Here is a 14,929-nt window from a genome sequence, read left to right on the forward strand (position 1 = left end):
TTTTGATTTATGAAGGCTAATATGCCAAAAACCCTCTTTAAAACTCTATCTACCTGTGATGCCACTTTCAGGGAATTATTTATCTGTATTCCCAGGTCCCTCTGTGCTACTGCACTCTTCAGTGCCCTACCATTCACCGTGTATGTCCTTCCTTGGTTTGTCCTTCCAAAATGCAAAATCTAATACTTGTCTGCATTAAATTCCATCTGTCATTTTTCAGCCCATTTTCCGGCTGGTCCAGATCCCTCTGCAAAACCTTCTTCAATGTCCATAATGCCTGTGTCATCTGAAAACTTGCTGATTCAATTTACCACATTATCATCAAGATCATTGATATAGATGACAAACAACAATTGTTCCAGCACCGATCCCTGAGGCACCACTAGTCACAGGCCTTCAATCTGAGAAGCATCCACCACAACTCTCTGGCTTCTCCTGTCCAGCCATTGATGAATCCAGTTCACTACTTCACCATGAATTCCTAGTATCTGAATCTTCCTGACTAACCTCCCTTGTGGGACATTGTCAAAGGCCTATTAAGTCCATGCAGACAACATCCACAGCCTTTCCTTTGTCAACTTTCCTGGTAACCTCCTCGAAAATCTCTATAATTGGTTAAACACGACTTAGCATGCACAAAACCATGTTGACAATCCCTAATCAGTCCATGGCTATCCAAATAATTGTACATCCAATCTCTTAGAAGACATTCCAATAATTTACTACTACTGACATCCATGTAATTTCCAGGGTTACTTTTGGAGCCTTTTTTAAACAACATGAGCTACCTCAAATCCTCCAGTGACACACCCGTGGCCAAGGACATTTTAAATATTTCTTCCAGAGCCCCTGCAATTTCTACACTAGCCTCTCTCAAAGGCCAAAGAATATCTTGATTTATCCACCCTTATTTGCTTGAAGACAGCAAGCAATTCCTCCTCTTTAATCTGTATAGGTTCCATGACCTCGTTGCTTTTTTTCCATAATCCCACGACTCTGTGTCTGTTTCCTGAATGAAAACTGATTGGAGAAAAAAAATTAAGATCTCCCCCATCTGTTTTGGCTCCAAACAAAACTGACCACTCTGATCTACAAGGGGACCAATTTTGTTCCATGCCAAGGAGCTAATGAGGTACTTGAAGAGTACAGAAAATGCAAGAAAATACTCAAGAAAGAAATCAGGAAGGCAAAATGAAAAAACGAGATTGCTCTGGCAGATAATATGAAGGTAAACACAAAGTCACAAAGGGTGTTTGTAAGTATATTAAGAGTAAAACTACAGGGGAATCACGTTGCTCTCCATTGCAGGCAAAATCTTCGCTAGGATTCTACTAAATAGAATAATACCTAGTGTCGCCGAGAATATTCTCCCAGAATCACAGTGCGGCTTTCGCGCAAACAGAGGAACCACTGACATGGTCTTTGCCCTCAGACAGCTCCAAGAAAAGTGCAGAGAACAAAGCAAAGGACTCTACATCACCTTTGTTGACCTCACCAAAGCCTTCGACACCGTGAGCAGGAAAGGGCTTTGGCAAATACTAGAGCGCATCGGATGTCCCCCAAAGTTCCTCAACATGATTATCCAACTGCACGAAAACCAACAAGGTCGGGTCAGATACAGCAATGAGCTCTCTGAACCCTTCTCCATTAAAAATGGCGTGAAGCAAGGCTGTGTTCTCGCACCAACCCTCTTTTCAATCTTCTTCAGCATGATGCTGAACCAAGCCATGAAAGACCCCAACAATGAAGACGCTGTTTACATCCGGTACCGCACGGATGGCAGTCTCTTCAATCTGAGGCGCCTGCAAGCTCACACCAAGACACAAGAGAAACTTGTCCGTGAACTACTCTTTGCAGATGATGCCGCTTTAGTTGCCCATTCAGAGCCAGCTCTTCAGCGCTTGACGTCCTGCTTTGCGGAAACTGCCAAAATGTTTGGCCTGGAAGTCAGCCTGAAGAAAACTGAGGTCCTCCATCAGCCAGCTCCCCACCATGACTACCAGCCCCCCCACATCTCCATCGGGCACACAAAACTCAAAACGGTCAACCAGTTTACCTATCTCGGCTGCACCATTTCATCAGATGCAAGGATCGACAATGAGATAGACAACAGACTCGCCAAGGCAAATAGCGCCTTTGGAAGACTACACAAAAGAGTCTGGAAAAACAACCAACTGAAAAACCTCACAAAGATAAGCGTATACAGAGCCGTTGTCATACCCACACTCCTGTTCGGCTCCGAATCATGGGTCCTCTACCGGCACCACTTACGGCTCCTAGAACGCTTCCACCAGCGTTGTCTCCGCTCCATCCTCAACATCCATTGGAGCGCTTACACCCCTAACGTCGAGGTACTCGAGATGGCAGAGGTCGACAGCATCGAGTCCACGCTGCTGAAGATCCAGCTGCGCTGGATGGGTCACGTCTCCAGAATGGAGGACCATCGCCTTCCCAAGATCATATTATATGGCGAGCTCTCCACTGGCCACCGTGACAGAGGTGCACCAAAGAAAAGGTACAAGGACTGCCTAAAGAAATCTCTTGGTGCCTGCCACATTGACCACCGCCAGTGGGCTGATAACGCCTCAAACCGTGCATCTTGGCGCCTCACAGTTTGGCGGGCAGCAGCCTCCTTTGAAGAAGACCGCAGAGCCCACCTCACTGACAAAAGGCAAAGGAGGAAAAACCCAACACCCAACCCCAACCAACCAATTTTCCCTTGCAACCGCGCAATCGTGTCTGCCTGTCCCGCATCGGACTTGTCAACCACAAACGAGCCTGCAGCTGACGTGGACTTTTTACCCCCTCCATAAATCTTCGTCCGCGAAGCAAAGCCAAAGAAGAAGAGTAAAAGGATACTAAGGGACAAAACTGGTTCCCTATAGTATCGGAGTTGCCAACTATGTGTGGAGCCTTATGTAATGGGGAGATCTTAAACAGTCTTTTTTGCATCAGTTTTTACTCAGAAAATTGGCACAGTGGATAAGAAAGGAAGGGAAACAAATAGAAGGGTCATGGAACATGTGGAGATTAAGGAGGTGGAAATGCGCTGTCTTACAGCGAATAAAGATAGATAAATTACCCTGGCCTGGTAAGCTATTCCCTTGAACCTTGAGGGAGACTAGTGTAGAAATTTCAGGGGCCATGGCTGATACATTCAAAATGTCCTTAGCAACGGATGAGGTGCCAGATGATTGGAGGGTAGCTCACATTGTTCAAAAAAGGCTCCAAAAATAAACCAAGTAATTATAGACCATTGAGCCTGACGTCAGTAGTAGATAAATTATTAGAAGTCTGAGAAATTGGATATATAGATATTTGGACAGTCATGGGCTGATTAAGGACAGTCAGTATTGCTTTGTACATGGTAGGTCGTGTTTAACGAATCGTAGGATTTTTCAAAGAAGTTATCAAGAAGGTAGATGAAGGAAAGGCTGTAGATGTTGACTACATGGACTTTAGTAAAGCCTTTGACAAGGTCCCACATGGGAGGTTAGTTCAGAAGGTTATTATACTAGGTATCCATGGAGAGGTTGTAAACTAGATTCATAATTGGCTGTGTGGGAGAAAACAAAGTGGTAGTGGATGGCTGCTTGTCAGAGTGGAGGCCTGTGATTAGTGATGTGCCTCAGGGATCTGTGTTGGGACCATTGTTGTTTGCTGTCCATATCAATGATCTGGATGATAATGTGGTGAATTGGATCAGCAAATTTGCTGATGACACAAAGTTAGGAGGTGTGGACAGTGAGGAAAATTTTCAAAGCTTGCAGAGAGAGGGATCTGGACCAACTAGAAGAATGGGGAACAAAATGGCAGATGGAGTTTAATGCAGACATTTTGGAAGGGAAAACCAAGGTAGGAGATGTACAGTAAACGATAGGGCACTGAAGAGTGTGAAGGAGCAGAGAGATCTGGGAATACAGATATTGTTCCCTGAAGGTGGCGCCGCATGTGGACAGGGTTGTAAAGGAAGCTTTTGACATTTTAGCCTTTATAAATCAAAGTATTGGGATGTTTCGTTGAAATTGTTTAAGACATTGGTGAGGCCAAATTTGGAATATTGTGTGCAGTTCTGGGCGCCAAACTACAGGAACTATATCATTAAGATTAAAAGAATGCAGAGAAGGTTTACTAGGATGTTGCCCGGTCTTCAGGAGATGAGTTATAGGGAAAAAATTTTTAATAATTTTGTATTTTTCACATTGTGAACCATATCAACCAAAATATGTACAAACGTTTCTCATTAAGTTTACACAGTGGCATTTTCTCCCTTTTTTCCCCCTTTCCCTCCCTCCCCTTTTCCCACCCCCTCCAAAACCAATAAATATTCAACATATACAATACAATAAAACCATAAAACAATATCTTCACACAAAGGAAAATAAACAAGAAAAATGTGTCATCTATTTGTTACACACTGAATCAAGTCGTTTTAGGGGGTCCGAGGCAAGTCCTCTCTGTTATGCTCCATGTACGGTTCCCAAATTTGTTCAAACAATATGACTTTATTTTTTAAATTATATGTTATTTTTTCCAAAGGAATACATTTATTCATTTCCATGTACCATTGCTGAATTCTCAGGCTTTCTTCCATTTTCCAAGTTGACATTATACATTTTTTTGCTTCTGCTGAGGCTATCATAATGAATCTTTTTGCGCTTTATCCAATTTGAGGCCTAATTCTTTACTTCTTATGTTACTTAAAAGAAAGATCTCTGGATTTTTTGGTATGTTATTTTTTGTGATTTTATTTAATATCTGCTTTAATTCTTCCCAAAACGTATTCACTTTCGTACATGCCCAAATTGCATGTACTGTTGTTCCCATTTCCTTCTTACAGCGAAAACATCTATCCAATAATGTTGGATCCCATTCTTTTAATTTTTGAGGAGTGATTAGTGTAACCCTGTGTAACCAATTCTACTGTATCATGCGTAACCTTGTGTTTATTGTATTCTTCATAGTTCCAGAACATAACTTTTCCCATACTTCATTTTTATCTTTATGTTTAAATCCTTTTCCCACTTTTGTTTGGGTTTATAGCTTATTTCATCATTTTCCTTATCTTGCAGCTTAATGTACATGTTCGTTATAAATCTTTTAATTATCATTGTGAGTTACAGGGAAAAATTAAACAGGTTAGGACTACATTCCTTGGTGAAAAGAAGAATGAGGGGAGATTTGATAGAAGTTTACAAGATTATGAGAGGTATAGACGGAGTGGATGCGAGTCAGTTTTCTCCACTTAGATTGGGGGAGATAAATACGAAAAGTCATAGTTTTAAGATGAAGGGAAGGTTTAGGGGGAACAGGGGGAAGTTCTTCACTCAGATAGTGGTGGGAGTGTGGAATGAACTGCTATGTGATGTGGTAATGCGGGCTCGATTTTAAAAATAAATTGGATAGATTCATGGATGGGAGGGGTCTGGAGGGTTATGGAATGGGAGCAGATCAGTGGGACTAGTGAAATGATGGTCACACAGACTAGAAGAGCCAAATGCGCTGTTTTCAGTGCTGTAGCATTCTATGGTTCTAAACCAACTCGGTATAATTCCACATCCCACAGAGTGGAACAGAGGTAGACAAGGACAAAGCAAAAATAAGCTTCAAATAACATCTCAAAGCTCTTCCACCCAGATTCCGATTAGCTTTATCCCAGATCATAATTGAGAGTGAAATATCTTTCTAAGCCATGACACTTTGTAGCAATGTTCCCATCTACATAACCCCAGCCCACACCAAACAGCCACCACCTTTAAACCTCACTTTGACTCCACCACCCGCCATTCCTCTCCTCCCATCCCCTCACCCCTCCAACCCCCATCTCTCACCCTCCCACCCCCCACCCTCTCACCCCCCAATCCCACACCTGATGGGATAAAGGAAACTCATCAACTCATGTCATGCTCACAAACTGAATGAACCATAGTATTGTACAGCACAGAAACAGGCCCTTCAGCCCAACTTGCCTGTGAAATCGATCTACAGTAGTTCCATTTGCTTGCACCAGGTATGCATCTCTCTGTTTCTTTCCTATCCAAATATCTTTCTAAAGATATAAAGCTCGAAGACAGTGTGGGCTGGGAGAGGGTGTAAAAGGGCTTCAGGGGCATATTCACAGGCTCAGTTACTGAGTTCTAGTAGGTGGAAAAGTAGGGGGTTGAAGCTGAGTTTTGTAAATGACAGGGCATTGAATGGTGTTGGTGTCCAAGGGAATCTGAATCCCTAGACACACTGAAAGTTACAATGCAGGGGCAGTCAACAAACAATACATTGCTTAGTTGCAAGATGATTCAAATACAACAAAAAAATGTTTTCATCTCAATTATCCAAAAGATGGACTTGCAATGGACGAGGTGCAGCAAAGGTTGACTTCTAGGAGGAAAGGTCGACATACAAGGAGAACTGCAATGGATCAAGTTTACAAGAATGGGAGTGATCTCTCCAAAACAACTTCTGACAGAGTTTGACAGGGTTGATGGAGGGAGGTTCTCCTCAGGACAGGGAGTCTAGAACTGAAGTAGGGGTCAGACTCTCAATTCAGGAGTCGGCAATTCAGGACAGATACGAGAAGAAAAGTCTTTACCCAGAGATCAGTCCATTTAGAATATTAAGGGGATCGGGATGTGGGTTTAGTGCAGGAAAGAAGTGCTGAGGACCATTGCATTGTGGATGTAGTAATCACAGAAAGTGACATCATGTGCCCTCCTGCCACAAGTACAGAGAATGAACAATGTCCATAGAACCCAATGAAATGTCTGTACCTTTTACCCAATCAGATATGTAACACAGCCCTTGCTTCTGGGTGGCAGGAAGTTTGACATCTGCCCCTACTTCCTTCTTGCCTGCACCTTGCCTGATATGGCCTTCTTTCACCATGGTTATGCCAAATCTACAAGCAACATCTATCATCCATCTTCTGTAGATCTGTCAAGTCATCTTACAAACCTGGTAGGTTGAAAATGAATTGAATGTTGTCACACATTCCCCAAAACTCACAGGAGTTTCCTGAGGCTCAAATCGATGAGGTGGGAAGAACTGCCAAAGCAGCTATTGGGACCCCAGTCTGTCCAGAGTTTGGAAACCCCAGCAGAGCTCAGTGACTGGGAGAAAGACCCTGGCTGGTATGTGCTTGAAAGCTGGAAATAAGCACAGAGGAGCCTTGAAGATTCCTGTTGGGAAAACCCTGTCCCCTTTGCTTCCATTTCCTGAAACTAATTCTGAGTGTAGCAAAATCTTTGGCCCTGATTCTTGTCCAATAATGGGGCAGAGGGGAACTGCAGGTGGACTTCTGGAACTCCAAAACTTGCTGAACTGTTTGCATGTAACCAAACCCAACAAGGTGCAGGTGATGCCTTGAACCTCTTGAGATGGTTTAACTGGGAACAAGATGCAACTCTGGTTCTCCTCCCTAAGCCCTTCATGTCAGCTTTGACCTTTCTTACTTGCAGTTCATCCAAAGTGACATGAAGGATGACACAATCTGGTCCATGGAACACCTGAACAGCTACATTAATGACGTACCTGGAAGCAAAGCATCTCCCAAAGGACTGGGTCTTCACAGTTTGTATGGTGAGTGTGTTTTCTGACATGAGGTTACATCAGCAGATAAGTGAGTTACAGAGGACATACAGCAGGTTCAAGATAAAAAACTGGAGATTTAAAGGAAGGGTTCAAGCCCAAAACGTTGGTGATGTATCTATCTTCACCTTTCCTTTCTCCTGCGGGCATGGCAGAATTACCACTAATTGGTAATGCAAAAAATAAACTGTACACAGCATAAACTTTAAACTGATAATGAATGTAAACAAACTGTGCAATACAAAGAGAATGAAAGAAAATCGATAAAGTGCATTAAGAGTCCTTAAATGAGTCACTGATTGAGTTTGTTGTTGAGGAATCTGATGGTGGAGGGGGAACACCTGTTCCTGAACCTGGTGGTGCGAGTCTTATGCACCGATACCTCTTTCCTGATGGCAGCAGTGAGAAGAGAGTGTGTACAGGGTAGGGTGGATCCCTGATGATTGATGCTGCTCTCTGCCGGCAGCATTCCCTGCAGATGTACTCAGTGGTTGGGAGGGCTTTGCCTGTGATGTCTTGGGCTGTGTCCACTACCTTTTGAAGAGCTTTATGCTAAGGGGTATTGGTGTCCCCATACCAGACCATGGTGCAGCGGTCAACTCACTTTCCACCACACCCCTGTAGAAATGTGCCAGGGTTTCTGGTGTCATACCAAACCTCCGCAAACTCCTGAGGAAGTAGAAGCACTGATGTGCTTTCTTCATGATGCCATTGGTGTGTTGGGTCCAGGAAAGATCCTCTGAGAATGTAAATTTGCTCACCAATCAGCTCCTTAGTTTGGGTGACATTGTGCAAGGTTGTTGTTGGTGCACCATTCAGCCAAATTTTCAATTTCCATCCTTTATGCAGACTCATCCCCTTCCTTTATACAATCTACTATCATGGTATTGTCCAAAAATTTGTAGTGTTGTCGTACCAAGGTATGCAGACTGATGGAGATTATGGAGGAGAAGTTCTTACCAATCTTCACTGATTGTGGTATGGAGATGAGGAAATCCGTGATCCAGGTCTTGGTGTTTGCCGATCAGTTTTAAGAGGATGATGGTGTTAAATGTCAAACTGTAGTTGATAAAGAGCATCCTGATGTCTGCATTTTTGCTGTCCAGGTGTTCCAGGGCTTTATGTAGAGCCAGTGAGATGACGTCTGCCATACACCTGTTTTTACGGTAGGTGAACTGGATGGATCCATGTTACCGCTCAGTCAGGAGCTGCTCTGCTTCATCACCAGCCTTTCAAAACACTTCATCATTGTTAATGTAAGTGCTACTGGTTGATAGACCTTAAGACAGGTTACTTACACTCTTCTTGGGCACTGGTATGATTGACTCCTATTTGACCTGTTTGCCTTCATCAATTTTCCTGATTACCTCCTTAGAAGGCTTAATCAGATGTGGGACAGGATCTCCCCTACAAAGAACTATGCTGACAGACCCTGCCTTTCCAAGTGATCATAAATAAGTCCCTTAGAATCTCCTGACCACTGACCTGTAGTTTCCACAATGTCCTTCCCTTAACTCTCCATCCTCTACACTTCTCTCTGGTGAATACTCACACAACAATCAGGAGAAACCTAGATAAGTATTTGAAATAAGATTGCATAGAGGTTAATGACTCAAGGGCTGGCAAACAGGATGGCTAGCTGCACAGTGTTGGCCAAAGGGCCTGTTTCCCTGCTATATGACTCCATCACTCGACAAGGCTCCAAGAACATTCCCAACTTTGGTGACAGTGGATCCCGCTGTGGGCAGAAGCATTTGCCACCATGTTCAGGTGGAATGGTTCAGAAATTGGATCACAGAATTATTAGGCACAGTGAAACCATTCAGCCTCTCAGCACTATGCTGGATCTGGCAGAGAAAATACTTCCACAAGATCTTGCAAGTCTCCTGAGTCTGTCCCATTCCCCTCTGAGAGACTTGATTGGTTCACAACAAGCAGTCAGGGAATTCTAAATCTTGGCACTCTCCCCATAACCCTATTTATTTACATCTTTGGCCTTGGTTATGGGAAGAAAGTGGTGCTGAAGTGAAGCCACTGCCTAACAGCTCCCATAATTGCGGTTTGATCCTAACCTTGGTGCTGTCTGTGTGGAATTTACACGCTCTCCCTGTGACTGCCTGGGTTTCCTTTTGTGCTCATTTCCTCACATTTCCCAAAGACAAGCGGGTCAGAGTGTTGATTGGCTGCTGTTAATCACCCAGTGTGTGGTTGGTTGGTTGGTTGGTTGGTTAAAGAATTAGTGAGTGTATCTGGTGTAATCGGTTACAGGAAATAGTTGAGGAGCAGGATTAATGGGGCAGTTCTGAGAGCTGGAACAGAGCTAATGGCTGCAAAGAGAGATGGACATGAATATGCTAATGGAATCCATCCGGCCTGACCAGCCATAACCTACTTCTTTTTTCATCGTTTGTCTCTTCATGCATTGAATTCCCCATTGAATTAAATAATGAGAATGAGAACATGTATTAAGAAAAAAAATTATGATCTCCAGTTATTAGAAATTTGAAATAAAACAGAAAATGCATAAAATATCTTGCAGGTAGCAGAGGTAGCATTGCCACCATTGATCTTCCTCGATATTTAAGATGCAGGAAGGGAGAAGATTGGAGAGAACAAGGAGTGTGTGTGTGTGTGTGTGTGTGTGTGTGTGTGTGTGTGTGTGTGTGTGTGTGTGTGTGTGTGTGTGTGTGAGAGAGAGAGAGAGGGTGGACACCAGACCTATCTACTTATTAACATTTATTGAGGGATGTGCTTGAGAAATTGAACTTTGTTCTAACAGAGGAGAATGCAGGAGATCATGGTGACATGCTGAAATAAACTGGACTAAAATCATGGCTTGTTTGACCTCATGGACTGTGATTTTATAATTGATCATAACTTCAAGGTGATTATAATTTTCATCTACTCTGATTACATTCTAAAGCATGAACTCATTCATTGGAAAATTATTCACAGGAGGATACATGATGTCCATAACAGAAAACATTAACCTCAACAAGAACTTGAGAATTATGGAGTTCAATTGTCATTGCATTAAAAATAAGGGGAATTTTAAGACTATGTTGCAAATAATTGCCCAAATATTATTCAGTCTGAGACAGAGAGGTATGGTTTCAATTGACTTAGATTCACCATGAAGTTCTGAATGTCTTTCACAGTCAGACATCACTCCTGATGGGCCAAGGTCACTTATCAATTCAGTCATTCCCAAATTTTCATCAGTATTTATCCCTGCGGCAACCCAAATGTGATCTTAGTCAGAGAGTCACAGAGGTTTACAGCACTTCCTTCATGAAAAACTGCAGTGTTTACAATCAGGTTGGAGATGGACAAAGAGAAATAAAAATTAATCCATCTTGTCAAAGTAAAACCTGTCCCATTCATAGAGTCATCGCTCATTTTCTGTTGTATTAGCAACATTGCTCCCTTCAGCCATAATAACTCTACTAATTACACATTTCTAAATGCATGATATCTTGATATCTTAATATGTTTGGTATCATATAAAACAAACCATTGTTCCCCAATGTTATTTTCTCACAAGAAATGACTGAATTCTTCCTGTAAATTCTCTTTCTGGGTGTGTTTCCATCTGTGATCTCAATTTCTTTTTCTTTGTTTACTTTCCACTGTCACCAAATGTTTCAAATCTGAAAGCCAGTGACATGGTAACGTGCAGTTACGTGGCAGAGCCTGGGGTCCAACTCTTCCTCCGCCTCCAATTACCACACACCAGTTTCCATTATCCTGTTGGTCTAGTCTCAGAATCTTTGTTCATTTGGAGCCAAGCAGTGGTTCAGACACAAAATTTTCCCAGGAAACTGAGCACAGACAATCCTCACATTAAACCTGAGAATAAAGGCAGAATCCTCCAGAAGAAAAATGAAGTCAGAAAATGCTGGAAGCACTCAGCAGATGGAGGCTTCTGCTTGAAAGAAAATAGTTCATACGCCAAATCTGAGACCTTCAGCAGAAACAGTTTTAATTTCACAGATGCCATTTGAGTTTATCCAGGATTTCCATTTTCAGATTTCCGGACATGATCTTGGAGAGACTAACTGGGGTTCCTGAGGCATTTTTTCACCTCAATTGTTCCAAAGTCAGATCACTGCAACATTTGATATGTTTTGGAATTCATAATGCTCAAATAAGATTCTCTCCTCACTGACTCACCCTGACACCAATATGATTCAAAGTAGTTCATCTGATTTATCATCAGGTTAATGCAGAGGGATCAGAGAAATAATTAACTGGGCAACACAGTTAGCGTAGCAGATAGTGCAACACTGTTACAGTGCCAGCCTCTGGGGTTCGAATCCCACACTGTCTGTAAGGAGTTTGTATGTTCTACCCATGTCTGCGTGGGGTTCCTGCCGGGGCTTCAGTTTCCTCCCACCCTTCAAAGCATACCAGAGGGTTGTAGGTTAACTGGGTGGCATGGGCTTGTGATCTGGAAAGGCCTTTTACCGTGATGTATGTCTAAATTTAAAATAATGAAGCTGAGCAAATATTTCAGATACGTTGACCAGGATCGAGATGACTGGCATATCCCAATACCACTAACTTGTAACTAGAGAAAGGTTAGGCTTCAGTCTCTATCAACTCCACCTGTCCTTCCTTCAACCAGCCAAACTTCTGACTTTAAGGTAATTTAAATCAAAATATTTCATACACTACTTAATGAGAAACCATCATCATCTATTTCTCTTGTCCCCTGGAGTAGAGAATTGGGTCAAAGCACTTCAGGTGGTCCTGACATCCTCTGCAGTTCCTGCATCCTCAGCATCAATGTGAGGTCTGTTTGTGCTTGGTTTCCTGGGGAAAAACTTATTCCTAGACTGCACACAGACACAAGTGTGATCTCTGATATCATGACAAAGACAAGCAGGCACCCCACTTTGTACTGTCCCATCCATCCAAACCATGTCTTAATCCCAGCCAATATTGTTCTCCCTTTTTCTTCGATCCATTCCCTCAGTCTCACTCCCTTACACTAGAGCGTGTGCAGAAAAATGTTGCCAGGATGGGAGGGCTCAGAGTCACGGAGTAGGCTGAATCCTTATTCTCCAAAGAAAAGGAGGTTGAGATGGTTCAGTAAATCAGGGGCTTAAACAGGACCGAGAATCACTGTCTGATCCCCAGCATGAGGAAATCTAAAACGAGCAGGCAGAGATTTAAGAGAGAAAAATTTCAAAGGTATCTCATGAATACCTCATTCACATAGAGGGAAGTGTTATGACATGCTAGAGGAAATGGTAACAGCAGGAACATGTGCCTCTAGCTCTACACTCACTCACTCTGAAGAAAAAGATTTTAGCTATCTATCCTCCTTGTAATTTTATAAACCTCTGTAGGGTCAGTTGGTTTGTAAGAGTCCAACCTAGGGTGATACAGTGCAAGGGTACACGTTCCACAGCTGGTGTTAGTATCTGGATCAGCTGTAGGAGTTGTGGCCTATTTGAGATGGATTACTGAACAGCGGGAGTGTTACATTGTGGGATCGGAGAGTTTGTGGACTCGGATGTGCAAATTCAGTTAGCAAATGAACTTCAAGAAGAGATTTGATATTGCCCAAGTATTGCATCAGCTGTAAGGCAAGCTAAGGTCCCAGCAGGGTCCTGAGTGATCAGGACAACTCTGAGATGAGAACCTGTCAGAAGGGGCAGTGTTATTGTTGTGGCAAAGTTATTCACCAAACCACAGGAGTGCAGTCATTGCCATAATTGTGTTGTCATTGGATATACATGTCATCACATGAAATATGTAACATCACGTTTGACATCATGGGACATGACATCACTGGATACATGTGGCATCACAGGTCATATCATAACATTCCTGATCTTTTTGCCAGATGAAAATGTCACATATGGCATAGGTTTAAGATAAAGTGTGTGGGGGGGGGGGGGGGGGTTAAACATATGTAGGGCAAGTTTTTTTTACACAAAGTGGTGGGTGACTGGAATGGGCTGTCTGTAGTCAAACCAAATACAGTAGTAGTGTTTAAGAGGCATCTGACAAGCTAAAGTTGTTACAAATGGATTAATATCTCCAGTGTGTCCATTGAGTAGATCCAGTAGACAGGACTGTCCATTATCCCCGGCATTTGTCATACTGGCCATTGAGCCACTGGCAGAAGCCATTCAGTGGGATGCAGATATAAAAGTGGGTCAGGAGGACCACAAAATCGATCTATTTGCTGATGATGTCTTAGTACATTTGACAGATCCTGGGCAGTTGTTGGCCAGGCTGAGGACCACACTGGAGGATTATGGGAAGATCTCGGGGTATAAGGTAAATCTGGACAAGAGTCAGATCATGCCTCTGGCAAAGAGGGATTATAGACAACACCAATAGGGAAGTCAATCCAAATGGCCACAAGAAAGCATTAAATATCTGGGGATAAAAGTAGACAAGGGATTTACGCAACTTATACAAACTCAGTTATCTCCCTTTGCTCCAGAAGATTGAGGAGGACCTTGGTAGATGGAGAACCCTGCACATAACTTTAACATAGAGTTAACAGTGATAAAATGAAGGTGATGCCAAGACTACATTATCTATTTCAGTCATTACCCATTCCATTGCCCAAAGGCTTATTTAAGATACTCAATGGATGTGTCAGAAAGCTTCTGTGGAATGGTAAAGTGGCTAGAATCTCCATGCAAAAGTTGACTTGGGATTATAAACTGGGGGTTTTAAATTGCCAGATTTCAAAAAATATTACTGGGCAGCCCAGGTGAGGTTTATCGCCTCACTCTTTGAGGAAGGGGATTCCCACTTCCTGGGCACAAATTGGACTATATGTGGGTCACTAAATTAATTTCAAAGAAAACCGGTAACCCCATACTAAAGCACTTACTTCATACATGGCAAAGAATAAATCAAAGGTGGGGATGTCTCCCAAAATGCCCTTGACCCAGAACAACTTAATACCTATGACTCTGGACAAAAAGATCCTGGACACCTGGTGCCAGAAAGGGATCAAGTGTATCAAGACTTGTTACAAGCGAGGGCAGCTCAAGTCATTTGAGCAATTGAGGAATAAATATGATTTGTCTAATAGAACATTTTTCTGCTATCTGCAACTAAGATCTTTTTAAGGGACAAATTGGGACCATCTATGACCCTGCCCATGGAAATTCTTGGAAATGTGCTTTAGGTGTGGTGTGGAGATTGGAACCTTTATCCACTCAACCTGGCTGTGTTCAAAGGTGAGATCTTTCTGGGTTGACCTGGAGGACATTCTGAAAAAAATTACAAAGGTTGATTTTCTATGGGATCCAGGTTTTACCTTCTGGAAAACATTATGGACGTGAGTTTTAAACTGTCCAAGTACCAAGTTCAG

Source organism: Narcine bancroftii, chromosome 2 (genome assembly GCF_036971445.1).
Source record: "Narcine bancroftii isolate sNarBan1 chromosome 2, sNarBan1.hap1, whole genome shotgun sequence".
Classification (NCBI taxonomy): domain Eukaryota; kingdom Metazoa; phylum Chordata; class Chondrichthyes; order Torpediniformes; family Narcinidae; genus Narcine; species Narcine bancroftii.